The 26,611-nt window shown below is 45.1% G+C and overlaps 1 long non-coding RNA gene and 1 pseudogene across 1 annotated transcript; one reads left to right on the forward strand and one right to left on the reverse strand.

The window, feature by feature from the left end:
- The first annotated feature begins 4,681 nt into the window (after nucleotides 1–4,681).
- LOC127764750 (uncharacterized) lies at nucleotides 4,682–7,588 on the forward strand. Its single transcript, XR_008015942.1, has 3 exons — nucleotides 4,682–4,984; nucleotides 6,377–6,665; nucleotides 6,798–7,588. It is a non-coding gene; the product is annotated as an uncharacterized LOC127764750 (long non-coding RNA).
- An 8,386-nt stretch (nucleotides 7,589–15,974) lies between these two features.
- On the reverse strand, nucleotides 15,975–16,474 carry LOC127767392 (uncharacterized; annotated as a pseudogene).
- Nucleotides 16,475–26,611: the final 10,137 nt, after the last annotated feature.

The following is a 26,611-nucleotide window of genomic DNA, read 5'->3' on the forward strand; positions in this document are numbered from 1 at the left end:
GTCAGCGATCGAAGCGGCTCATGGTGACGAAAATACCAAGGCGAAGATAATACATCTCGCTCTAGACGGCATCGCCTGTTCTTGGTATTTCAATTTACCAGCCAATAGCATTTACTCATGGGAGCAATTGCGCGATGTTTTTGTCCTTAACTTTCGAGGCACCTATGAGGAGCCGAAGACGCAGCAACACCTTCTCGGCATTCGCCAAAGGCCGGGGGAGTCGATAAGGGAGTACATGCGTCACTTCTCGCAAGCCCGGTGCCCAGTTCAAGACATAACCGAGGCGTCGGTTATAAACGCCGCTTCGGCCAGACCGCTCGGGGCGAACGTTGAAATTCACACTCCCGAACACGGTTTTCCTCGTCCCAGCTGGGGTAATCACCGTCTTCGAGTTCACGGTGGCGAAGAATATGGCGCCGAAGAGCTCGGCGCTGAGCTCAAACCCGGAAGTCCGACACGCCCAGTCAAAGATGGAGATCCGAACTAGCGCCGACGAGCTCAGCTACGGAAGCTCCACCTGGAAGAGGCAAAGGATCTCCGGCAACAACACGTTGCACGGAAACCGCAGCCCCGCCTCAAAAAACACAGCGAACACCACCGTCCGATTATCGACAGGCTTCGGCACCACGGCTTTCCCCGGGGCGAAAGCCTGCCCCTCGACCACCGCCCCAGAGCTGACCAGCTTCACCAGCTCGACGTCGTCCACAAGAGAAACCCCCAAAAAGGCGGTGCTGTCGTCATCGACTCGGCCGGGATCCGGCCCTTTCGCCGAAGCAGGGTTTTGCTTGCGAGGAGCCATGGCGAGTGGCGTGTATGCGGTGGCGAAGAGAGCGAATGGGCGAAACACCTAAGGGGTCGAGAGACGCTGTGGAATAAAGAAACGGAGGAAGAGGGCGCACGCGGTAAAAATGGTGAGTGTACCGGTGAAAAGGAAAGAGGGGTGGAATATATAGCTTACCCGAGCGACCGTTCGCCTACCCACCAGTAATAAAGCGTCACGTGTCGCAAGGGTAGGCGAAACGGTAAATTCCCACCGTCTGAGCGGCACAGTAAAAAGCCCATGAAAGGAAGGCCCAATACTGTTCCGTTCGGCCCGGGAAAAGAAAATATATAACCACCACTCGCAGGAGGCAAAGCGCGGCAAAACCTTATAGCCGCACAAGTAACAAACTTCATTCGCAGGAATAATGTAGGTTTCGGCAGGAGCATCGGTTGAAAGGGGGTGCCACATACCATACCACATGGTTTTCACGGTCTCGGCCGAAGCTCCAATCTCACCCTTGCCCGTGAGGGGCTTGTTGGCGGATGGCATGAGGCCCTTCGACCAGATCTGCCGAAACCCATGGTGAAGGTTATGGAGCAAGAACGGCGTGAGGCGAAGAGTCGCACGAGGGCCTTGTCAGGCCAAGGGCGTCTCGGGCGAAGGGTGCAAGGCGGAGACTATCTGCCGAAGGAAGACGACTTCGCCATGGCAAGTTCGCCCCCGCAAGGGCCGAGGAAGCCTTTCCGGCCCATCAAGTCTAAGGGCCGGCGATCGCCAGACGGCCCATCAGGGGCCCATGAGACCCTATAACATTATGTACCCCTGTAAATGTCCCTTTCATAAGGGTAATCATGTAAATTCCCCTGTACAACCTAAACCCTAGTAGTAAGAACCTGTAATGGGGCTATAAATAGTCCCCTAGGGCCATGTAATAGGGGGGAGAAAGGAAGAGAATTCAAAAACTTAATACACTTCGTTTTTCCAACCACTGTTGAGTAACCACGTCTTTCGACGTATGCAGTTATCATTTCGATAACACCTAATATGCTCGATCTATGATAGTATAGATTATCGACTCTCACTCCATGACCCAACTAGATGACTTACATGTATTTTTAAGTTCAATATAGTTAAATATATTCGTATGTTTTGATTCAGTAAAGATATATGATTTATATAACAGAATTTAGTTTTGGACTAAAATATCTAGTGTTAAAACAAATATCATTACACTTTTATCTTTAAGAGAGCAATTATTTTAATTGAAAGAAGTTTTACTTTACTTGACACAGATTTTTATTCAATAATCAATAGTCCTTAAATCTCTACTACTTAAAATTAAAAAATAAGAGGTGCTTCCATCGTCCGTAAAAAAAACAGGTGAAAAAAAACCGGGCGAAAAAAAGAAAAGAAAAATCCGATCCGAAAAAAGGGGCGAAAAAAAACCGGGCCAAAAAAAACAAAGTTGTCCGATAAAAAACCCGGAATCTGTCCGATCCAAGAAAAAAATGGGCGAAAAAAACCAGGCAAAAAAAGAACAAAAGTTGTCCGATCTTAAAAAAAGGGCGAACAAAAACGGGCGAAAAAAAGAAAAGAAAAAACAAATATGTCCGATCTCTATCTTCTCTATCTCTACTTTTTTTTTACTTAAAAAATTTCAAATGTTTCCGTCGTCCGTTTTTAATAAAAAAATTTAGTGATTTCCCTAATCCGTATCCATATATAACAAGAAAAGTGCAAAAAAATCGGATGTGGAAAAAAGGGCGAAACCCGCCTGATCCTTTCCTCGGCGCTTCGTTTCTCCTCCCCTCTATTCTCTTTTTTTTATTATTATTTCTAACAAATAAATAAAATATCAGTAAATCTAATTGGAGAGGCCTCTCCAATTAGTCTTAACCAGAGACACCCACGTGCTAGTACTTTAGGAGTTTTGGTTGCTATTAATCCATTGAGCAAATAGGGCAAATATTCCTATCATCTATGCTTCAAATAAAATTTTCTCTTAAATTACTCATCTGATTTACAATCCGATTACACCGTTGTGTTTGTAATAATTAAATCTTTACAACAAGATCTCACATGATTATATTTTGATAAAAAATCACAAATTACTTTTATGATATGTCTAAATTACTTTTTAGATTTTACTAAGTTACTTCTTAGACATATAAAAGTAAATTCAGTAAAGTATATTACATATATTATAGAATTAACTTATAACAAAAAGAAAGTAACTTTAATTAATGCTATATATATATATATATTTATAGTTACTTTTAGATTGGATTAAAATACTTCTTATACATTCATAATACTCTGAAGTGATTACTTTTATTATTTTTTAAGTTATTAAGTTAATTCCATAATTTGTGCTGATTAATTTAATTTCTAGATAGAGTCATGTTTTTATCTCTACGACGGATTTACTTCAAATGGCATGCCAAAGTTACCTTCGTTTTGTTCTGAGTTACTTCTATAATATATGTAAATTACTTTTAAGCTTTACTGAATTTACTTTTATATATCTAAGAAGTAAAGTAATTTAGACATATTATAAAAGTAATTTGTATAAAAGTAATTTGTGATTTTTCATCAAAATATAATCATGAGAGATCTTGTTGTAAAGATTTAATTGTTACGAACACAACGGCGTAATCGGATCATAGATCGGATGAGTAGTTTAAGAGAAAATTGTATTTGAAGTATAGGTTGATGGTGCCTCTTATAGATGGAATAGTAGCCACTAGCAGTGTAGTTACGTCCATAAAATATCTAAATTCCTAATCACAAAATGACAAAAGATCTAATCACAAACAGATGAAAATACCATCCCCGTTCCGATCTCTTTTTTTTTAAAAAAAATAATTAGGATAGTGATCTATAATAAGAAAAGGAATTATGTCTCACCACACCCGTCCTGCTATCTTTCCTCATGATCTCATCTTTTTTCTTTATCTTTATCTTTACCTATATATTTAAAATATTCGTAGTGTTTTTGTTGTTTGTCGTTGTCTAGCATACATCAACGGTTTTCGTGTTCCTGCATTGTCGCCATAACAGCACGTGCAAGTCTGATCGCTCCCAAACCAAAATTCATCGCTTCCACGCCCTAGCAGCACGTGCAAGTCTAATCGCTCCCAAACCTAAATTCACCGCTTCCACGTTGATTGTCAAGCATCCCACATGTCAGATTCCAATAGGCTCCACGCACATCACATCTAATTTGCCTTCCCACACCAAGCGCACAACCATAAAACATATCCCGTTTCGCTTCTGCCCTACCTTTAAGTCTACAATTTAAATGATGTCAAACGATTGCCAACTCGTGAATTAGAAAATAACCGAGTCATTAATATAACAAACAAATATATAGTAACAAGCCTCATAATCCATATGACATGTGGGCCCATAATAATTAGGAAATCTAAATTAATAAATAATTAAAGTAGGTTCACTGTGTAGTGGACACGAGGTTTTTGAATATACACATGGAACTCGGTCTACATGAAGTCATGAACAAACACCCAATTGAGAAACAAACCATATGATAATTTTAACAATACGTTCTCGAGGAAGTGCCCGGTGCCTGGTAGCTTGAAGTGGTCAAATTTCAATAATACGTTATCGAGGAAGTGCCTGGTAGCTTGAAGTGACCACTGACGGTGACCTATACACCGACGGAGGCCATGCAGGTGGTGTTGAGTAGGCCTATGTGAGATTTAAGAGGCGGTGTAGAGTGTGAAGATACTCGCAAAGTCGCAATGGGAGGCAAAGTGTTCGGTGTCACAAGGCATCGGTGAGGCCCAACAGTAAAAGTGGTTTGATGAAAATGACAACGTACTAGATCCCGTTACAACGCACGGGTATATTTGCTAGTTCAATAATACTCCTATGTACAGTCCACATGTCAAAGCCCAACAGAAAAGCCCACCTACACCACCTTCTTCCTCTTCTCTCTTTTTCTCGTTCTCCCCTTCTCTCCCTCACGTTCTCTCCAGCGCCGCCGCTTCCTAGGCAGCGCCGGCGACCTCCCCTGCGCCGGCTGCCACGCCCCACTCCGGCGACCCCTCTAGCCGTCGCCGGGCTGAATCAGCTTCTTGGCTCCTCACTTCTCTGCCCCTAAGCTAACCCTAGCCTCTGACCTCTTCAACCTAAGATGCAACCGGCGGCCAATTCTGGCGAGATAAGGATTTAGGGAAGTTTCCCAGACCCCTACCGCTGGTACCACCTCGACTCCTCTCTTCTATCTCCTTCTCCCTGATCTCTAGTGTGTTGTACTGGTAAGGTGTTCTTCCCCCCTTGTGTGGTGATATACTGTGACTTGTGATGTATTGGGAATAATGATGGACTAACACCAACGGTTAACTTGATGACTCTATGATATGGATTGTGATTACTGACTCTAGGGTTCTAGGTCAATTTGTTTGCTAGGTGAATGATGCCTATGAATTGGTTCATGATGAATGAATATTGACATGAATAAACCTATGAATTGCATTACTGAAATAAAATCACACTAGCATGATTAAATCCTTAATTATGTTATAAAATGGCAATCAAAGTACTGAAATTTGCTACATACTAATAAACTAACATGATCAGATCCTTATGTTGTCGTGCCGAATAGTAATTCAGAGGATTAATATGGTTTCATGAATACACGATGCATCATGGTAGTATCACTTAAGGGATCTAATGTCCTAAGAATTATAAATCTTGATTTTGATGACAAAGTATATGAATTACTGAAATCACTGGTAAATAATGGTGTTTTGTGGCATTGGTCTTAGCAAAGTTATGCTGATCAACTACTAAAGTTCAGATTCTAATGTTATGCTCTTCTAGGACTTGTGATTAGGACTCATAGATTTCTGTTTATGGATCTGCATTTATACAAAAGATGTACTTGTACACTTGCTATACATATTAATTCTACAGATTCGGTATTACTTATATGAACTTAATACATTGGTTCATTTTTTTAAAAACTGTTACAATTCTCACTGTGGGATAAAATTTGTACTAATCTACATTGATGAAAACTAATAGATGCTTACCCTAGTCTAAGATCATTTACTCTAAACGCCCTGTTATAAGTAAATATGCCTACTCTGTTTATTATACCATATGTTTAGAATAATTCTTGTACTGAACATGCTGCTACATGCTATACAGGATACTAATATAAACTACTTATTTCCCTAAAGTATTATTGGAACTAGAGTCTGACTTGTTTAGGTTATAACTAATTCTAATTAAATATGCACATGTCAATGTTATGCCCTGTTTACATGACTAGAATCTGAAAGCTTATAAGTTCACATGCATGATTTGGTTCTTCTATATATGCTCTATTCCTAAAAACTTATGTCATGAACACTAGTTGATTTTATTCAAAAAATTTAGCTACAGATGCTTATTGTTACTATTCAGATTTCTTCTATGATAATTTATATATGTCAGGATTTAAAGACATGCACTTATATTTAACTTTATCCCCAAATTTTGTTACTTTTATTCATTTAGAATTGCTAAGGTTTTTGGTCAATATGGATGGTATATATATATCTGCATGAACTCTAGCTCTAACAAATGCTGTTACTATGAATGCAGGATCTACTCTCCTCCCCTATTTTAATTTTTGGTTACCTCTGATGATCCTACCGTGATTGAAAAATATGTGGTTCAGCTCCTCCTTCAGAAATCCAAGTCTTCTCTTCTACTGCTGCTCTTCTGGATCTAAGGTGATTTTGCTAGAACTGAGCTTCTCCACCTTGAGCTTGGTTGATTGTTCCCCCTCTTGAACTGAACCCCCTGCTCTACTTGGAACTCAGGTAATTCTCCTCCTTGGCTCTTGCTCTACTGGTAATACTTGACTGCTTCCTGACAGGATCTGCTACTGGTGATTCTCTTCCTCCTCTTGAGACTAATCCTCTTTCTTGATTTTCGCTCTATCTTGCTTCTTGACCTGAGTTTCATCTCCTCCCATAGTTGGAGTTCATCCAAGAACTGAACACCTCTACTTTTCCTTCAGATTTGGTTCACCACTCTCTGATTGCTTGGCCATGGTTACTACTACTTGTTGATTCATGTATTGGTTTGAGCTGGACTTCAGTTGAGCTATTTCTGTCCGGGTGGAGCTAACATTCTAGCTGATTTTGCTAAGCTTGGTTCTATGATTCTAACTACTACTGCCGCAGCTGCTGCTATTGCTCTACTGCGGTAGGTGCTTGAGGTGGTTTTCCAGCCGATGCAACCGAGGCTGGGGTTCACTGAATAGCTTGGTTGATATATATGTGAATTTGGTGAAGACTAGGTGACTCACCTACTTTAGTTTTGGTGGTTGTTTCACTGACTGACACCTAAGCAGTGCTTGATCGGTGGAGTAACGTGGGATTTCACTAAATTTTTCTAGTTACATAAATTCTGATACAATTAGGTACTTTTGCACTTGAGTCCCTCAGGGTCTCTAAAATTGAAGGTTACTCTGAGATTAGGGACTGATTTGTAATTGTTCTAGAACTCAAGAGTTTTTCTGAAAACTAAATAATTATTGAATCTTTGACTGAGATGGTTCAGTTTATGATATGATATCCATAAGCACCATGCATATGCACAATATATGTGATGCATACTGTATAAAATTTCTAGAGAACATGTATGTATGCAGACCTGTAGTGGTAAATTGTAAATAAAGAACTGTGATTTCTACTGTGCACATGTGTACCTCGCTTCATAACATCTAATCTACGCTATAGTTTAACTAAAACTAAATTATCCCACTCCTCACCAGGTTTACTAACTAAAAATAAATCAATGATGCATATGGATATGACTTGATAAATAAATAACAAGGAAACGATCAAAAAATCATTTAAGATCCATAATAGAACAACAATCAACATATTTATAGGTCTTATCCAGCATCGTGGCTCAATCGACACCGCTCTCAGCTAGTGTGACCAAGTCATTAGCGTGGCTAAGACTATAGCTAAAACCCGGGATGTTACGAAAACTTTCTATATGAAAGTTGTTCTAAAATATCATATTAATCCTTTTTCAAGTTTGTAATAATTAAAACTCAATTAACCACACGTTATTATCACATCGTTTTGCATGAAACACTTAATCTTTATTTTTATCTTCATCTTCAGGTCATTCAAACACCACCTAAAAGGGACTAAAAGTGCATATTGGGACTAAAATACATTGGTCCCTCTTGGAGGTAACTTATAGGGACTAAAGTGGCAGCCTCCTCTTCTCTCTTCCTTGGTCTATGTGCTTTTAGTCCCTTTTAGTCCTTGGATTTAAACAGTAAGGAACTAAAGTTTTTAGTCTAGGGACTAAATGATCCAAATAGGGCCTAATAATTTGGCCTAAGATGATTAGATTGATCAGGTCCAACACACAAAAGTCCACAATTAATATATCATTTCTAGAAATTATATTAAAAGTTAAAGCAATTTAATCAAGTGAATTAACGTGGGAATTAAAAATTTCCTTTAAAAACCCTGGTCGAGAGTATTTTGTAATATTCTTTGTGCCCTAATGAACTCTCTGAAATTTCCCGTGGATTTTCGGAGCTCGAGAAATAATTTAAATAGTACAAAGTTCATTAAACCCATTTAAATTAAATGAAAAACAAATTATTTCCTCCTCCTTCACTTTGGGCCCCTTCCGGTCCAAAGCCATCCCTCTCTCTCCTTGGCCCGTTTCCCCCTCCCTCCTTCCCTCCTTCCTCTCGAGCCGGCCTCTGTCCCTCGGCCTGCTCGCCCTTGAAGTCTATTCTTCCTCCCCCTCCTGGTTTCCCTCTCTCCCTCCCCGATAGGTGGGACCTGAGGCCCCACCAGTCAGGTCCATTCCCAACCTCTAGCCCACCTCCATGGCCGCCCAAACCTCCCCACATCGCCACGGATTCCACGCCACCCCGCCCACCACCTCTACCCCAAGCGCTCGCGCTCAACCATGGGGCCTCGTCGCCCATGTCCCCGGCCTCCTCCCCTACTCCTTCGGAAACCGGCGCCGAACCGGCCACCACTTTCCCCACGATGCCATCCCACTTGCTGGCCGTTGCCGCCTCATCCCAAGCTCCCCGTCGCCATCTCGCACTATAAAACCCATGCCCGGAATTCTCTCTCTATTTTTTCCCCGATTCCCCGAGCTCCCCGCACCCTCTCCGGCTCTCTCCACGCCGCTCCCTTTCGTCGCCGCTCGCTGGCGACCTTCGGCCGCCCACCAGCACCACTCCCGCCGTCCCCGCGTGTCGTCGCTTGTACAGCCAGCTTCGCCGCCTCAAGGGAAAGCTCGCCCGCCACTTCTCTCTCCCTCGCCACCACCGAAATCACCTCTTCCACCACACACCCGAGCCACCCTTGCCATCCGCAGCCTTCGGCCGCCGTTTGGCGCCACTCCCGGCCACCTCACGTCGCGCCACCGCCTCCATCGCGTTCGCCTCACCCCACCGTATCCCGGCCGCCACTCCAAGCCACCGGAAACCCGCCAGAGCTCCGTCCCCCTCGCGTGCCGGTGAGCTCCACTACCTCCTCCGCCTTCGACCGATTTTTCCCGCCACCCCATGCCTCCTCGCACTCGCCTAACCCATCCATCGCTTTCCCCAGGTTGCCCCACACCCCGGTTGCCCCTTCGCCATTGCCGAGGCTACCGGATCGCCATCCCGCGGATGCCGCTGTCATCTCTTACCGTCAACGAGTCCTCCCAGCCACCGCCGCTCGGTGTCTCCCACCGCCTCCCCTCCTTTTCCCCTCCTCCATTGCCTCCCATGTCCGGCACCACGTTGTGCCGCCATCATCGGCCATCCGCCGCCGCCTTGCCGGGCTGTATGGTGAGCCAGCCCTCCGCCACCTTGCCGTTTGGGTCGCTAAAATACCAATATGAAGTGCGTGATCACAGACATTTTGCCATTTTCTCCATTTTTGTCATTTTCAATTCCATTTTCATTGGAATGCAGCTTGATGAGACAAAATTGCCCTTGCTCGCCGGCTGAAAGAGGATCGAGATCCAGCTCATGGGAGGAAGAGGTGACAGAGGCGACCACCGTGACCACGGCACCTCGACGAGGAGCTCTACCGTGAGCAGGTCACCACCCACATTGAGGAGCTCATTGGAGGAGCGCTCAACCTCTTCCGGGAGATGCAGCGGGACAACGAGCTTGTGCCCAACGTATACACCGTGCATAGCATCATTGGCTCGTGCGCCGGTGCCGGCGCTCTCCGCAACGGCCTTCTTCTTGGCGCTCCCCGAGGGCCGCCAGCTGCACACGCTCGCCACCAAGCTCGGCCTCGTCCCGTCCCACACCATCGTCGCCAAATCGCTCCTACACCTCTACTCTTTCGATGGCTTCTCGGGTGTTGCGCTCGACCTCTTCCACTGCATCCCCGACAGGTTGCTTGTGTCATGGAACACCGCCGTCGACGCCCTCGTTAGCAATGGCGACCACCTCGCCACGCTCAACCTCTTTCTCGGTTCCTTCCATGAGCTAGATCTCGATCCCCTTTCAGCTAGCGAGCAGGGGTAATTTGGTCTCATCAGACCACGTTCTAGAGAAAATGGAATTGAAAATGAAAAAAATGAAGAAAATAGCAAAATGGCAGTGATCACGCGCTTCATATTGGTATTTTAGCGAAACGCATTTTCAGTATGGCATTTCAGCGAAACCGCTTTTTGAATGTGGCTAAATGTCCATTTTCTCCACCACAACGGAACGAGGCTCAGAATGGCAATGGCGACCGACGACGAACGAGCACAGCAAGGATGACTTGGGGTAAACCGGCAGCGACCGAAGGACGAAGGCAAGACGAGGCCGACACAAGGCTTGATGCCGCAGAGCCGAGGACGAAGACGAGACTAGCGCAGCGGCACACTTGATGTAACGGGAACGACGGCCGGCTACGACTTTATGGAGGGAGGGCCGACGACGATGACCAGGAACAGCAAGAGGATGACGATGGTAGCCAACAACGAGACCGAGGAGGAATGCTGCTGCGATGCTTACGACAATGGTGGCGCAGCGGGGCGACATGACGGCGAGGAGGAACAGCCAGCCAAAGGGGGCGCTGATGAGGACGAACGGCGATGGCGACGGCAGATTCCGGCGAGGTTCGGGCGATACTGTTGGGCTAAATTCCTTCCACATTGACCCTTTCATCTCAGCCCATGTGCAGCCCAAAAATCCAAAGAATTTGAGCCATTGATTCACTTCTAAAATGGATGGTGGAGATTGCCTCATCTCAGCCCATGTGCAGCCCAAAAATCCAAAGAATTTGAGCCATTGATTCACTTCTAAAATGGATGGTGGAGATTGCCTCATCTCTTTGGGGATGAGAAAAAAAACCCTAGCCTCCTTTGGGAGTGAAGCAACCAAGCAAGAACAGGAGAGTGGAGAAGAAGGTGTGCAGATTTTCAGTTTGGTGGCTCTAACCCGGTCTTCATCAAGTCAGCGATTGGAGTGTCAAACGTGCTTGGATCAACACCAAACTTGGTGAGTTTGTTCCTCACTTGGTGAACTTCAATCTAGCCAGTTTTGGTGGGGATTGGTTGAGTAGAGCATCAGATTTAGGTATGGTTTCTTCAGCTCGAGTAACTGCAGTTTCAGCATGTACAGTCTGTGGTAGAATATCAGTTTGAGGGGTCAAAAGGTGTCCGATTGGGCTGGTTTTTGGATAGCTTTGAAGGGACTCATAGACCATCATTTCTGCGAAGTTTCGTGCAATTTGCATATGTGGTTTGGGAGATCTCAGCTGAGAACCGAAGAGGACAGAATCTGTCATTTCTCTGCTTGTTGTTGTTATACCTCTTGTTAGTTGCTATGGTTGATGTTAATGATGCCAAGTGTGTAGCTTGGTGTTATGGTTGTTGTTGTGATGTGCCTCTAGATGTTCTAGAGAAGACTTCATTTGTACCCATTGTTGATTATAGTGGAAGCTTGGAGTGGACCGTTGGTCCCGTGGTTTTTTACTCCTCACACCGAGCAGGTTTTTCCACGTAAATCACCGTATCTTGTGTGCATGTGTTTATTGTTATTCCGCTGCTGATTTGCTAGTTGAAACTATCCTCAAAGTTCATAGCAAGATGAGGGATTGATTGTGTGAATTGCCGGTTGGTGAATTGTAGTTTGCACATTGAAGGTCCTTTTGGTTCAGCCCCAACAAATACGAGGTGAGACCGAGGATGGCCTTGCCACTGCGATGCCGGTAGAGGAGATGGCCCAGCATACCAGCGCACGGACAAGGAGGAAGGGTTGGCCGTACGTAGCACTGACGGCGACGATGATCACAGGACGTCGGCGACGAATGGTGAAACCGAGCAAAAAGGAGGGGAGGTGCAGGATGGCATTGCGGTGCCGGGGAAGACGACGGTGCGGCTAGCTGGTGCTCGGGCGCCGAGGCAGAGGCGGCTGGAGGGCCGGTAGCACGGTGGAGAGAGGATGGGGCGACGGGGCGGCTAGGGACTTGGGAGAGGGTAAAATGGAGAGAGTGAAGGAAGGGTGCTACGTTTTATAGGCCATGGGAAGGGGTAGAAACGGCGCCGGAGGAGGTGGCCGGTTGCATCAATGGCGGCATAAAGGAGGGGATTAAATCCCGGCAATTGGGGGCGGGAGGGGGAAAGTTAGGGGAAATAAAGAGGAGAGGATGGGGATTCCATTTTTGCATTCAATACGGCCGGAACTTGCGCGAGAGAGTGGGATTGAAGGGTGACAGCGCTAGGTTTTCACGGGAGAGAGAGCAGATACCGGGCAGGAGGAGGAAGATGCGCCTGACAGGTGGGTCCCACCTGCCAGCGCGCGGACGCGGAGGGGTATGTGCGCGGCTCGGCGTGGGCCGGGCAGAGAGGCGGTCCAGGCTAGGGAAAAAGAGGAGGGAGAGAGGAGGGAAGGGGAAAAGCGGAAAGGCCGAGCAGGCCGGCAGGCCGGCGGGGACAAGAAGCAGAGTTTGAGCCGGACTGGCCCAAAGGAAGGAGGAGGCTTATTGTTAGGTTTTTCTTTTTAATAAAATCTGTTAATTGTTTTTATTACTTAATAATTATTTCCAGTGCTATCAAAGTTCAAGTAAAATTTAAGTGCTCACTTAGACCAAGGAGAATTAGAAATACTTCGGGTCACATTTGAATTTTTCTTGTATATATTTTAAAGTTTGAGATATCATTTCGCATTTTAATAAACTCCATTATTCCTTTAAGCGATTTTTTTTAATTTGGGATAAATTTATTAGGACGTGACAGTCGCCTCGTCTACCGCCGGCTGGTGTCCTCGCCGCCACACTTGTGCGACTCCGTCTCCACCGCTAATAGGCGTCATCGTCTTCACCACCGATTGCCTCGTTTGCCACTGACTGGTGTCCTCGCCGCGACAGTAGGGCGACTCCGCTATCACCACTTGTAGGTGTCTCACCGCCGGTCGCCTCATCAGCCGCCGACTAGTGTCCTTGCCGCCACAAGTACGTGACTCCGACATTGCCACTGATAGGTGTCATCGTCTTCACCCCTGGTCGCCTCGTCTGCCACTGAGTGGTATCCTCGCTTCCATGGCTGTGCGACTCCACCACCACTGGTGGGCATCATCGTCTTCACCGCCAGTTGCCTCGTCTGCCACCGACTCATGTCCTCGCCTTCACGGCAGTGCGACTCCGAACACCGCTAATGGGTGTCATCGTTTTCACCGCCGGTTGACTCGTTTGCCGCCCGACTAGTGTCATTGCCTTCACGGCTCCCCGACTCCACCATCGCCAATAGGCATCATCGTCTTCACCATCGACTACCTTATCTGGAACCGACTGGTGTCCTCACCGCCACAATTGTGCAATTCCACCGTTGCTATTGGGCGTCTTCGTTTGTTACCTCCTGTGGGGACACCCCGAAAATCCACACGTGATCATCCAGGATTTCGGTCACACACAGATTGATGTACAGAACAACTTTCAATTATTTACACAAATTTGTTTATACAGGCTAATTATACAAGTGTTAAAGGGTGAAAAGATCCAAACTAATACATCCTTATTTGAAATACAAGAAAATTCAAAGTGCTAAACTACTAAACTCCTAAACTCTTCAACTACTAAAACTACAGCTAATAAACTCCAAAGAATTCCAAAGAACTCCACATGCAAAACCTTGAGTGTAGACTAACCTAGAAGAAAAACTCATTATTGTCGTAGATCTCGCTTCCTTCTGGTCTTCTTGTTAGCACAATATCTGTATGTTAAATTATGCAAGAGTGAGTACTTATGTGGTCAGCAAGACATATTATAAATAACTAAAGGTGAAGAGATATGAATAAATAAAACAATGAGAAAGTAAAAGAGTAACGAAAAACCATAAATCATCTTATTCCTCAACATTTTAATTTTAAAAACAACTTATACATCAGGACTAGGAATCACCCTTATGACACAACTCCAGAACCGGGAGTACGGCACATTCAAATGATTTAATTCACCTCTGCAGAGACTGTCCAGATTTACCCACACGATGTCAACAGTTTGCAAGGCTGAGGACACCAGAGCCGTTCGAAGGTCCCACTTACTACTAGTTACTGCACAGTGGGGTCTTGGCTTATCATAGTGGTCGAACTCTTGCCAGGCCTAGGGCAAGGTTACTTTATCGTCACACTTTCAAGAGACCCACCGTTGTGAAACACTGCCCCCTAACTCCTTACGCATGTTCACCCCAAAACCGCTCATAGAGCCACCCAACAGTCTTTCATATAGTGGGACAATGTACTAGGCTAAGTCCAATGTCTTGGTCGTGTGGATGGATACAACTATGTCATTTCCCATGGTATAAGGGGGTAATTATAATCTGGTTAAACCACCAAAAACTTTCCAAGCTCCCCACACCATCTTCATCATTCATCAACATTCATAATCACAATATTCACAATCTCAATTCATAAATGCCCATTTTAACCGCATTCCTAAGTTTGTAAAGATGTTTGAATAATAAACCACATAAAATGATCTCAAATGTATCTTTCATTAATATCATGTAATCATGTTTAAAAGCATTTAACTCTACCCATCAGATGTTAAAGAGTAAGATATTATGCATCAAATTTAAATATGAAGATTATATCAAGTTTTATATATGATCAAAATTTTAGTTATGTCTTGCCTTGCGCCTTAAGATTTCCCATGGCTTCAGCGTAGCCATTTGGGTCCACGTCAGCTCCTTGGATGCCGATAGAACTTGCTGTACGGTCTAACATACGAATATGAAAAAGATGGCAAATAAAGCCTATAAGCAAATTGCTACAAAGAAACAATAAAACCAAGGAATAAATAAAATTGGAGCAAGGCGAGAGAAAAAAGAATGGTTCAAAATAAATTTTAATTTGAAAACAAAAGAAATCGGGGAAATAGATAATTTGGATAGGTGGGGTTTATTTGGTGGATTTGGTTTCTAGTCGGTGCTAGAGTTGAGCAGCACGATTGATAGATATTTGAACTGGTTAGCCGATGCTAAGGTTGGACAGCATAACGGCTAAATATTTGGCTCATCTAGTTGATGCTACGGTCAAGCATCACGACTAGTGAGTTGGGAAAATTTTGTGTAGGTTTACGGAATAGTGTTACTCTACAGTTATGAGTGATAGTAGAGCGGCTAGGGTCGCACAGAGCCCGAAAGCTGGTGTGCTGTGGATGTCGAGGGAGTAGTGAGCCTCTGACCACTGTAAGCATTGAGGCGTGGGGTGCGAAGAGCAACACTTCGACATTGGGATTAGGTTATGCCGGGTTTTACGGCCAACGGTTTGACGTCGGGGTTTGAGACCACGCGAACGTCTTCATAGAAGGCGTAAAATTCCAACAGCGGATTTTTAGTGGCTAAGGGATGGTTTGGGAAGGTTTAGAAATAAAATGAGTATTTAAATAAATCAAAGAAATTTAAACACAAAAGGGGTTTTAAATAGATTAAAGAAATAAAATTTAAAATGGTAAAAAAAGGGGCATTTAAAAATTAAAGGATAATTAAAATTTAAAAAGGTTTTTAAATAAAACAAGAAATTTAAAATTAAAGGGGATGTAAAGTAAATCAAATAAATTTAAAATAATTTTTAAAGGTTAATTAAAATAATTTAAAATTAGAAAGTAAATAAATAAATAAGGAAAATGGTTTTTAAATAAAGAATTTCAAATAAAATTTTAAAAATAGGAAATTTGGTATCAAAACGAAGAGTTTGAAATTATATGAATTTAGGTCAAAGTCTCATTGGGATTGGATTTGTGGTTGGAAAGATATGGGTGTCTAAAGATTGAAATTGAATTAAAATCAAATAAAAGAGGAAGGTTACTGTGCAGCGGGGCCTACTTGTCATATGTCTCTTCTTCTTCCTCCCGTTCTTCTCTCCTTCCTTCTGTTTCTTCTCCCGAGCAACAACAGAGAGGAAAAGGGACAGGGCGCCGGTGCTTCGGTGGTTGAACGGCCTCGACGGCAGCGGCCAAGCGTGTTCCCGCTCGCTGCGCATCCGGGGAGGTCGGTGGAAAGCATAGGGAGAAAAGAGGATGGCTGGAACAGCGGCAACAAAAGCTCAGCTCCGGCCGGCTTTGGTGGTGCCGTTGGTGGCTTGTGGAAGTGGCTAAAGGAGAGGGGAAATAGGAAAAATGGAATCACCGGAGTGAGGCAAAGCCTATGGTGAAAGGGAATAGGAAGGGAAGCAACGGAGGAGGAGATCGGCTGGTGGTAGACAACGCCGGCCATGGCAGGAGAGAGAGGAAGAGCTCGAGGCTATGTTGATGTGGGGAAAAAGAGAGGACCTCGTCGTCATTTTATAGGCTGCGGAGGTCGGTTGCCGATGGCGGTTCACAGAGAAGGGTGAGGAGAACTCCGTGACGGCGGCGTGGAAAAGAAGGAGACGGCGCCGGCTCTGTTCATCCATTGGTCGGCCAGGGCGGCGCGCACACGCGTCGGCGGCAGCGAGGTTGGACGACGGAGGAGATGGATTACGGCACGGCGCCGGCTTGCCGTGGTTGGCAAGGCAGCGGCGACGGCAGCAGAACCGCGGGCGCAATGCCGCGGTCGGCGGCGTCTCATGGCGTGCGGTGGCGGCGCCCACAGAGGAGGTAGAAGGCGGCTTCGGTTGGCCGGCTCGACTGGGCTTCGGCTCGGCTGGGCTGGCAGCGCAAGAAGAGTGGAAAGGAAAAAGGAAAAAGTACACCGAAGGTCCCTCAACTTGTCATGGGGATAAAAAACATCCTCAAACTGTAAAACCAGATATACGGGGTCCCTTAACTATACAAAACCAGTCACCCGAGGTTCTTCGGTGGTTTTGACCCCGGTTTTGATGTACGTGACGGCTGAATTAGCGAGGGACCCACGTGAGACCCACATATCATGTGTCCACGTCACCCTCTCTCTTTCCCCTTTCTTTTTCTCTCTTCTTTTTCCTCTCCTCTTTGTGGGGCTGAGCGGTGGCCGGCTTGCGAGCGCGTGGCGGCCGGTGAGGCGGCTTGCGAGCAGAGGGGCGGAGGAGGAGGCGAGAAAGGAGGAGGGCTCTGCGTCGGCGTCCTGCTCGGCGTCACCGTCATCGTCTACCTCCAGGAGAAGGTCGGCTGGGGCGCTGCCGCCGTCGTGCTCGCCGCCGTGATGGCCGCCTCCCTCGCCGTCTTCCTCGCCGGCTGGTGCCACTACCGTGTCACGCCCGGAATTTCTATCCAAAATTCCAAACGCTTACATGTGTGTGAACTCTCGTCCAGGAATCAGCCGAGGCACACAATAACAAATTGATAATAGAGTACAATTATTACTCTAATTAATAAGCGAATAAAATGTCATTACAGAGTAGATAGTTCCTCTCAATCAATAAAGATCTAAGCAGCGGAAAATAAGATAAGCGGCGTAGACGACTCCACTCCACAGACAGCTTGACCAGGGCTACACCTAATCCTCCACACCATCAACATCATTGTAGAACTCCTCCTCTGATGAATGATTGCAAGGTGAGTATATGACATACTCAGCAAGCCACGCAGCAAATATGCAAGTGCACAGGATAACAAAGGATGGCATAGTAGGTTTCATTTGCATAAACAGCATTTAATAAACATTTCAGAATTTAATAAAACAGTTAAATAATAATTAAACAATATTAATCCAACGCTATACAACATACCCTGTTGCATAGGCCCAACCATTCTGAACAACCATCCCGGCTGCACAGTTCTATCTCCAAACCAGGAATATACCATTCCAAACCAGGAGCTAATCAAATTATTACCAGTTATAGCATCTTTTATTATGGTGAGAAGTGTGAAACTAATCACGAAAGACATTGTTAGACCCGCCCATAACCGCAGGCACGGCTGTTCGAATAGTTTTACTCTGGCCAGAGGTGTACCACTGTACCCACAAGACACAGCCCTACGACATGTCACCATGTGCCTCGATACCACCACGGTACCTCGGAAAGGAGCTGTGACAGTACCCCTCGCACAACACAATCCACCACAGCGCACCATTCCTGGATCATAATCACCCCCTTATAAACAAGGCATGGACTCCCTAGCGACCCCCGTGGGCTTATCTCCGCCACTTCTCAGTCTGGTGCCCCGCAATGAACCATGCTATACAAAAGGTAAAGCCGTTGCCCACGCTGGCTTGTGGTTGGCACGGTTAATGTTTCACAACCGAAACTCGTGAACCGGTCCTTAATTGTCATGAGCACGACCATCAAGACCATGCGCTCACAACCCACCATTATCAGGTTTTAGTTGGAAAATTAATTAATTAACCAATCATGATTAACTATCATGAGCTATCATTAAGCCATCATTAAATAATAGTGAGTCAAAAGTTATCCCAATAGTGTGCTAATATTTCTAAGCATGGCTAAGCAATCATATCTAATATCTAGCTGAACCAATATATAAAGCCCAACTAGTCAAGTTATAATAATCCAAGGTATCAAGGAATAAAGTAATCAAGAACAAAAGGGTTATAACAAACAATAGGTTAATTCCACCCAATGACATTTAAAAATAAATGCAATAGTTGAATAGAAACAATAGCTTTAAACGGGATCAACATACTCAAAGGGTTGTTTGGGATCTGTGTGACTTGCCTTGCTGGCCTTGGAACTCTTCAAATTCTTCTCCTGCGAAAACGGACTCTCCGGAAACGTCGGAATCTAAACAGAAAAGAACAAAAACACCAAAACAGCACATAAAAAAGCATGAACAATACATGTGGATATTTTTAACATGTAGATCTCAATTTTAGAAAAATTTAGAGACTTGAACCAACTAAATCTGAGCTAAGATGAATTAGTTATGAATTTTTAAAGATTAAATCGGATTAAATCACTTATATGGATTTTAATTGAATTATGACGCAATAATGAATTATTTTTGAAAAGGAAAAGGGAATTATTACGTCAGCGGCTAGGGTTCGCGGTGGACCGGGTGCACGGCGGCGGCTCACGGAAACGAATGGCCGAGATCGATCCTATCCACAACGACGGCCAAGATCCATCGGTCCACGACCGGGCCACGGGGAACGACGACGATGACGTCAACGGTGACGTCACCTCCGGCGATGGCTCGGGCGTATGCTCGCCGGCGAACGACGGCACGACAGCGCGAACGGAGGGAACCAACACGTAGAGGGTGACGCAGCGAACTCACCGATGACCAAAACAACGGCAGAAGATCAACGGACGGCGACGGCGTCGAGGAAGAAGCGGCGGCGACCTTCGGTTTGACGATGGCGACAGTGCTCCGGCGGTTGACAGCGACGGCGAAGGGGCGGACGAGGACGGCGATGCGACGGCGACCACGATGGCGACTTCCCTAGGCGACGGCGACGACTAGAGCGACGGCGGCGCACGGCTGGAGCGGCGGCGACGACGGCGGCACGAGGTCTCACGGGGCTAGGGCGCTACGGACGACGAGAGACGAAGGCAAGGGTGGCGACAGGTAGCGACGGGCTTGGGGGTCCTTTTATAGGGGCAAGGAGGCGGCGGCGAAGGCCCACGGCGACCGGCGACGCGAAGGAAAGATTAGGGTTCGGAGGAGAGAGATGAATCCGATTCGAGATCGAATCCACGGATTTCCAAACGAAATTAACCAACGATTCCATAAGAGAAAAGATAGAGGGGATCCCGAGGATCATTTCCCCTCTATTGATTTCACCGGAGAAGGAAAGGGGCGGCCGGATTTGGAAAGAGACGGTGGCGGCGCGGCGCTAGGGTTCGGGCGGCGGGCGGCCGGAGGTAGACGACAGGCCTGACAGGTGGGCCCCACCTGTCAGCGACAGCGAGCGCGCGCGCGGGCAGCTCGGCTTGACTTGGGCCGACTTGGGCCGAGGAGGAGAGAGAGAGGGTTTTGGGCCGACTTTCGGCCCAAAGCCAAAAGAGACTTTTAAAAAACCTTTTCCAATTTAAATTATTCATGAAATGCAATTCTATTTATTAAAAATACTTCCTTAGCTCAAATAAATCCTAGAAAAATCTAGGAATTATAGAAGTAAGCAAAGTATTTAATGAAATTTTATCTGGCCCACTTTTATATTGGAATTTATTATTTAAAACTAGATCTTCTCTTCTAGGCTTTTAAAATCATTTCTAATAATTCCCATTTAAACAACAATTTATATATTTGAGATTTTTAGGGTGTGACAAACCTACCCCCCTTAAACAGAATCTCGTCCTCGAGATTCAGAAGAACTGGCGAACAGATGCGGATGAGCTGACTTTAATTCATCTTCTTGTTCCCAAGTTGATTCTTCCTCTGAGTGATTACTCCATTGAACTTTACAAAAATGGATAACTCGATTCCTGGTTCTTCTCTCATCTGTTTCCAAGATACGGATTGGTTTCTCAACATATGTCAGATCCTCTTGGATTTCTATTTGTTCAAGACTAGCTTCCTCAGTGGGTACCCTTAAACACTTTTTCAATTGCGACACATGGAACACATTATGAACTCCTGCCAAAGATTGAGGCAATTCCAACTGATAAGCAACCTCTCCTCTTCTACTGACAATCTTATAAGGTCCCACAAAACGCGGTGCCAATTTTCCTTTGGTGTCAAAACGATGAACTCCTCGAAGAGGCGTGACACGAAGGTACACATAATCTCCTTCGTCAAAACTTAGATCTCTACGACGATTGTCGGCATAACTCTTATGACGAGACTGGGCCACACGCAATCTTTCTTGAATGATTTTCACCTTTTCTTCTGCTTCCCTCAGGATATCAGTCCCGAAAACCTGACGTTCTCCCGTTTGATCCCACAAAAGCGGAGTGCGGCACTTCCGACCATACAGTGCTTCGTAAAGAGCCATTTGGAGACTAGCTTGATAACTGTTGTTGTACGAGAATTCGGCGTAAGGCAAATTCTTATCCCAACTCCCACCGAAATCTAAAGCACAGGCTCTCTACATGTCTTCCAAAATTCGATTTACCCTTTCGGTTTGTCCGTCTGTCTACGGATGATAAGCAGTACTGAAGTTCAGCTTAGAACCCATCTCTTCCTGAAGTTTCTTTCAAAACTTTGAAGTAAACTGACTTCCCCGATCGGACACTATTTTCTTAGGGACGCCATGCAAACACACAATCCTTGCCATATACAATTCCGCCAACCGACTTCCGGAATATGTTGTCTTTACTGGGACGAAATGAGCCACTTTGGTAAGTCTGTCGACTATCACCCAAATAGAGTCGTGTCCTGATGACGTTCTGGGTAGACCAGTGATGAAATCCATACCGATTTCCTCCCACTTCCATTCTGGTATCTTCAAAGGATGCAACAACCCGACGGGTTTCTGATGTTCCGCCTTGACTCGCTGACAAACATCACATACTGCTACGTATTCTGCGATTTCACGCTTCATACTTGCCTACCAAAATCTTTCCTTGAGATGCTGGTACATCTTGGTACTACCAGGATGAATGGAGTATAAAGTATCATGAGCTTCTTTCAGAATTGCATCTTTTAAATCTTTGTGTTCGGGGACACAGATTCTCTCGCCCAACCATACAGTTCCTTGCTCATCCTCCAAGAAACCAATAGCTTTTCCTCTTCTCATATTCTTCTTAATTTCTTGAATATCAGGGTCGTTAATTTGAGCTTCTCTAACTTGATCAATTAGAGTGGGCTTCGCTTCTAAGGCTGCAACGAAACCTCTACTGATAATTCCCAAATTTAATCTTTCAAATTCCTTGCATAACTCCAATGGCAACTGTCGTCCTTCCGTAACATTGCAATAGCCTTTCCTGCTAAGAGCATCTGCTACAACATTAGCCTTTCCCGGGTGATAATGAATTCCCATGTCATAATCCTTAATTAATTCCAACCATCTCCGTTGTCTCATATTCAGATCTGGCTGAGTAAAGATATACTTTAAACTCTTGTGATCGGTGTACACCTCTGTACGAGTACCGAAAAGATAATGACGTCAAATCTTCAATGCATGAACCACTGCAGCTAACTCAAGATCATGAGTAGGATAGTTCTTCTCAGGGCGGACGTAACTGACGAGATGCATAGGCAACCACCTTCCCATCTTGCATCAGAACACAACCTAACCCAAGTTTAGATGCATCGCAATACACTTGGAAACCCTTCTTTGGATCAGGTAAAATCAAAATAGGAGCTGATATTAAGCGATTCTTCAACTCTTGAAAACTCTGCTCACATTCTTCTGACCACTTGTACTTTACATCCTTTTGAAGCAGTCGTGTCATGGGCTTAGCAATCTTGGAGAAATTCTCTATGAACCTCCGGTAATAACCTGCAAGACCCAGGAAACTGCGAATCTCTGAAACTGTCTTTGGTCATTTCCAATTGGTTACGGATTCCACATTACTAGGATCAACGGCAGCTCCTCCGGCTGAGATGACGTGACCAAGGAACTTCACTTCAGACAACCAGAATTCACATTTGCTAAACTTGGCATACAACTGATGTTCTCGCAGCTTCTCTAGTGCAAGACGAAGATGTTCTTCATGTTCTTCTTTAGTTCGGGAGTAGATAAGAATGTCATCAATAAAGACCACCACGAACTTGTCTAGGTATTCCATAAACACCTTATTCATTAAGTTCATGAAGAAAGCGGGGGCATTGGTAAGTCCAAAAGACATAACAGTACATTCGAACAATCCATACCTAGTGGTAAAAGCCGTCTTAGGTATATCTTCCTCTTTGATTCTCAACTGGTGATACCCTGAACGAAGATCTATCTTGGAGAAAACGGTGGCACCTTTAAGCTGATCAAACAAATCATCAATACTGGGCAGCGGGTACTTATTCTTGATAGTTACATCATTTAGTGCACGATAGTCCACACACATCCTCTGGGTATGGTCTTTCTTTTCCACAAAAATAACTGGAGCTCCCCATGGAGATGAACTCGGTCTGATGTATCCCTTTTGAAGCAAATCGTCGACTTGCTTTTTGACTTCTGCCAACTCATTGGCCGCCATTCTATATGGTCGCTTATGGATCGGAGTGGTTCCTGGTACCAAATCTATTCTGAACTCTATATCCCTTTTAGGCGGCATACCAGGTAAATCGTCTGGGAACACATCGGGATACTCCCTGACTATAGGAATCTCTTCCAAAGCTATTCGGTTCAGGCTTGACCTTAAAGACTCAGAAGACAGTGCATGAACAGTTACAACTCGACCATCATTGCTGGTGAGAGTTACTTTTCTGTTGGCACAGTCTATCACACCTTTATATCTGGCTAACCAGTCCATCCCTAGGATGACATCAAGGTCTTTGGATTCTAATAGGATAAGATTGGCCAGAAATGGTACTCCTTGAATTTCTATTCTGACAGAGGGGCTACGTTGCAGAGAGAGTGCTTGATTACTCGGGGTACTAACCATCAAAGGACGTCTAAGATCTTCTACTTCCATCCCATGATTTCCCGCAAAACTCATAGATAAAAATGAATGTGTGGCACCAGAATCGAAAAGCACTGTTGCAGGAATAGAATTAACAAGGAACGTACCCAAAATCACATCTGGAGCACCTTGAGCTTCTGCAGCAGACATGATTGACACGAGCCTTTGATGCTGGTGCGGTAGAGTTGCTCTGGGCAGGGACAACCTTCACGCGTCGGGGCTTCGGACACTTGTCAGCGTAATGGCCTGGTTCACCACAGTTGAAGCACACCCCGGGCTTGCTGCCTTGCTCCCTCTTGGCAGGCTGTTGCTGTGTTGGAGCTGCAACAGGGCGTGGAGCTTGATTGCGGATGTTGTTGCCAACATTGTTGTTGAAGAACTGACGCTACGGACGAACAACAGACGAAGTACCTCCCTGTGGCATGGACTGGGGTCCTAAAGTAAGACGCGGCCTCTAACTATTCCCCTGTTGTGCCTTGAAGTGAGCAATCCGGCGTTTCTTCTGCTCCATGCGGTTGTACTTGTCCTCCTGGCGAATAGCCTTATCCACTCACTTCTGGAAATCATGATAATCCCCAGTCAGGAGTCGGTAAGAAAGCTCATCATTAAGTCCTTCCAAGAATCTCTCCTGGCGCTCTTCATCAGTGCGCACATCTTCCGGAGCATAACGAGCCAGACGATTGAACTCGTGCAGATACTCAGTGACCGTGCGAGATCCCTAGGTGAGCGACCTAAATTCCTTCTTCTTGAGAGACACCACTCCCGATGGTATATGCGTCTTCCGGAAAGCAGCAGTGAATTCAAGCCAAGTGATAGGTTCAGCAGTAGTCTTGTTAAGGCGGAAGTGATCCCACCACTCAGAGGCAGGGCCATGCAGTTGGTGTGATGCAAATGAGACCTTCTCCTGATTAGTGCACTGAAGCAAATCCAACTTCTTCTCTATGGCATGCAGCCAATCACCAGCTTCAACAGGATTAGTGGTGCTAGAGAAAGTGGGCGGCCTCACACGAAGAAATTATGCTAACTTGTTCTGGGGAGGTGCATGGTTATTTCCCTGGTTCTGCTGGTTCTGAAGTTGCTGCATCATCATGTTCATAAGCTGTGCCTGTTGAGCCAGGACTTGGGCAAGCGTGGGATTCTCTCCATTGTTGTTGTTGTGGTTGATGTTGGGGCCATTCCCGTTGCTGCGAGTGAGCACCATCTGGCATGGGCAGGAGCACAAGAAGAGAAACCAGGGAAAAACTACTTAGGACAGAGAATTAATTTTTTTTACTTAACTTTTATTAATCTTAACTGAGTTTCATTATTACAAAACTAAAGACTCTCACACCACTAAACTCACCAACTACCTAACACTCGAAAGCAAACAAACGCATGCACTTACATCCCACCACTGATGTAAACCACATGCAGGACCAACACACACAACCAAACTTAAAACAAGCAAACTAACACAACGATCTAAGACAACGGCTTGACAAGACATTCTAGGTCTTCCGGGCATCGGAGTTGATTGAAGGCTCGTTCGGTTCGTCTCCATCATCTTGAGTTGCTCCCCACTCGATCTTGGAATGGATGCGCTTGGATTCTTCTTCACCATCATCACTTACATTGACGACCGGAGTATCCGCTAGGGTTGGGGTAACTTCTTTCTCCACCACACGGACCTTTGGCGCCAATTGGTAGCGAGGGACGAATAGAGCTCTCGTCCTTGCGGTAAGATGAACCCTGGCCTTCTGCGGCGGTGCTTCTCCCTTTAATGCGGCTAGTTCCTTCTCCAAACGATCCACCTTGTCCTCTAGCTTGCAAATCTTACCACGATTCCGGTCTTCACGATCTTGAGCTGCTAACACAGTCTCCGCGCGGGTTTCATCCATAGCCCACAGCATCTCAACCAAATGCCTTGTGGTAGCATCATTCTCAATCCCCTCAGTCTCAAGGTAGCTGCCACGGTCACTTCCCTGGGGTTGGCGAGGATGGTAGCGATACTCAGTGTCGGCTAACTGATCACTGTAGTGATCGCGGAGCTCTCCTATGGCGATCCTTGCCACCTCCTGATATGCATGAATGTAGTTTCCTCCTCCAGCTTCGAACATCACTGATGGGATATCTTCACTATTACTGTTCAAGGTGACTTTGACTCGGCACTTCTCTTCATCACGATCATGAGGAATCTGGGCATACAAAGGGGCAGTCCCAAATCCTATGGCAAAGGACATCGTACGCAACTCCTGGACAAATCCCTCAACACCAAACAAGTACTCAGGCTTGTAGCGCGGCATCTAAAGACAAGTGAAAGGAGGGAGTTAAGACATTTATCCAATCAATAGCACAAGTTTTTGGATTAATTTGAATAAAGTTAGAAAATCAAAGTAAAAGGTAAGTAAATAAAGTAAACCAAGCTTGCAAGATAAGTTGAAACAGTTGGAAACAAAGTCACAAATTTTGTACTTTTGAACAACAGGTTCCAAAAGAAATAAAAGAAAGAAAGTTATAAAATCAACATGCTAACTTTATTTCATTGCAACAAGATTAAATAAAACAATGTTGTAAAACTTTTGCTGGTAAATGAGCCATTAGTACAGTAATAGATGTACAGTACTAATAACACTGGAATAAATTTTGGATGAGAACCACTAAAAGAAATTATGAAGTGCATGTGCTATTAGTTTGGTTTAATTAAAAGAGAAAGGGAGGAGAACAGTTCTACTTTTCCAATATTTTTAGAGGGCTTCTATGGGTAACCATTTGGCATAACCTAGGGTCAAGGAGGCTCTGATACCAACTTGTCACGCCCGGAATTTCTATCCAAAATTCCAAACGCTTACATGTGTGTGAACCCTCGTCCAAGAATCAGCCGAGGCACACAATAACAAATTGATAATAGAGTACAATTATTACTCTAATTAATAAGCGAATAAAATGTCATTACAGAGGTAGAGAGTTCTTCTCAATCAATAAAGACCTAAGCAGCGGAAAATAAGATAAGC

Source organism: Oryza glaberrima, chromosome 1 (assembly GCF_000147395.1).
Source record: "Oryza glaberrima chromosome 1, OglaRS2, whole genome shotgun sequence".
NCBI lineage: Eukaryota > Viridiplantae > Streptophyta > Magnoliopsida > Poales > Poaceae > Oryza > Oryza glaberrima.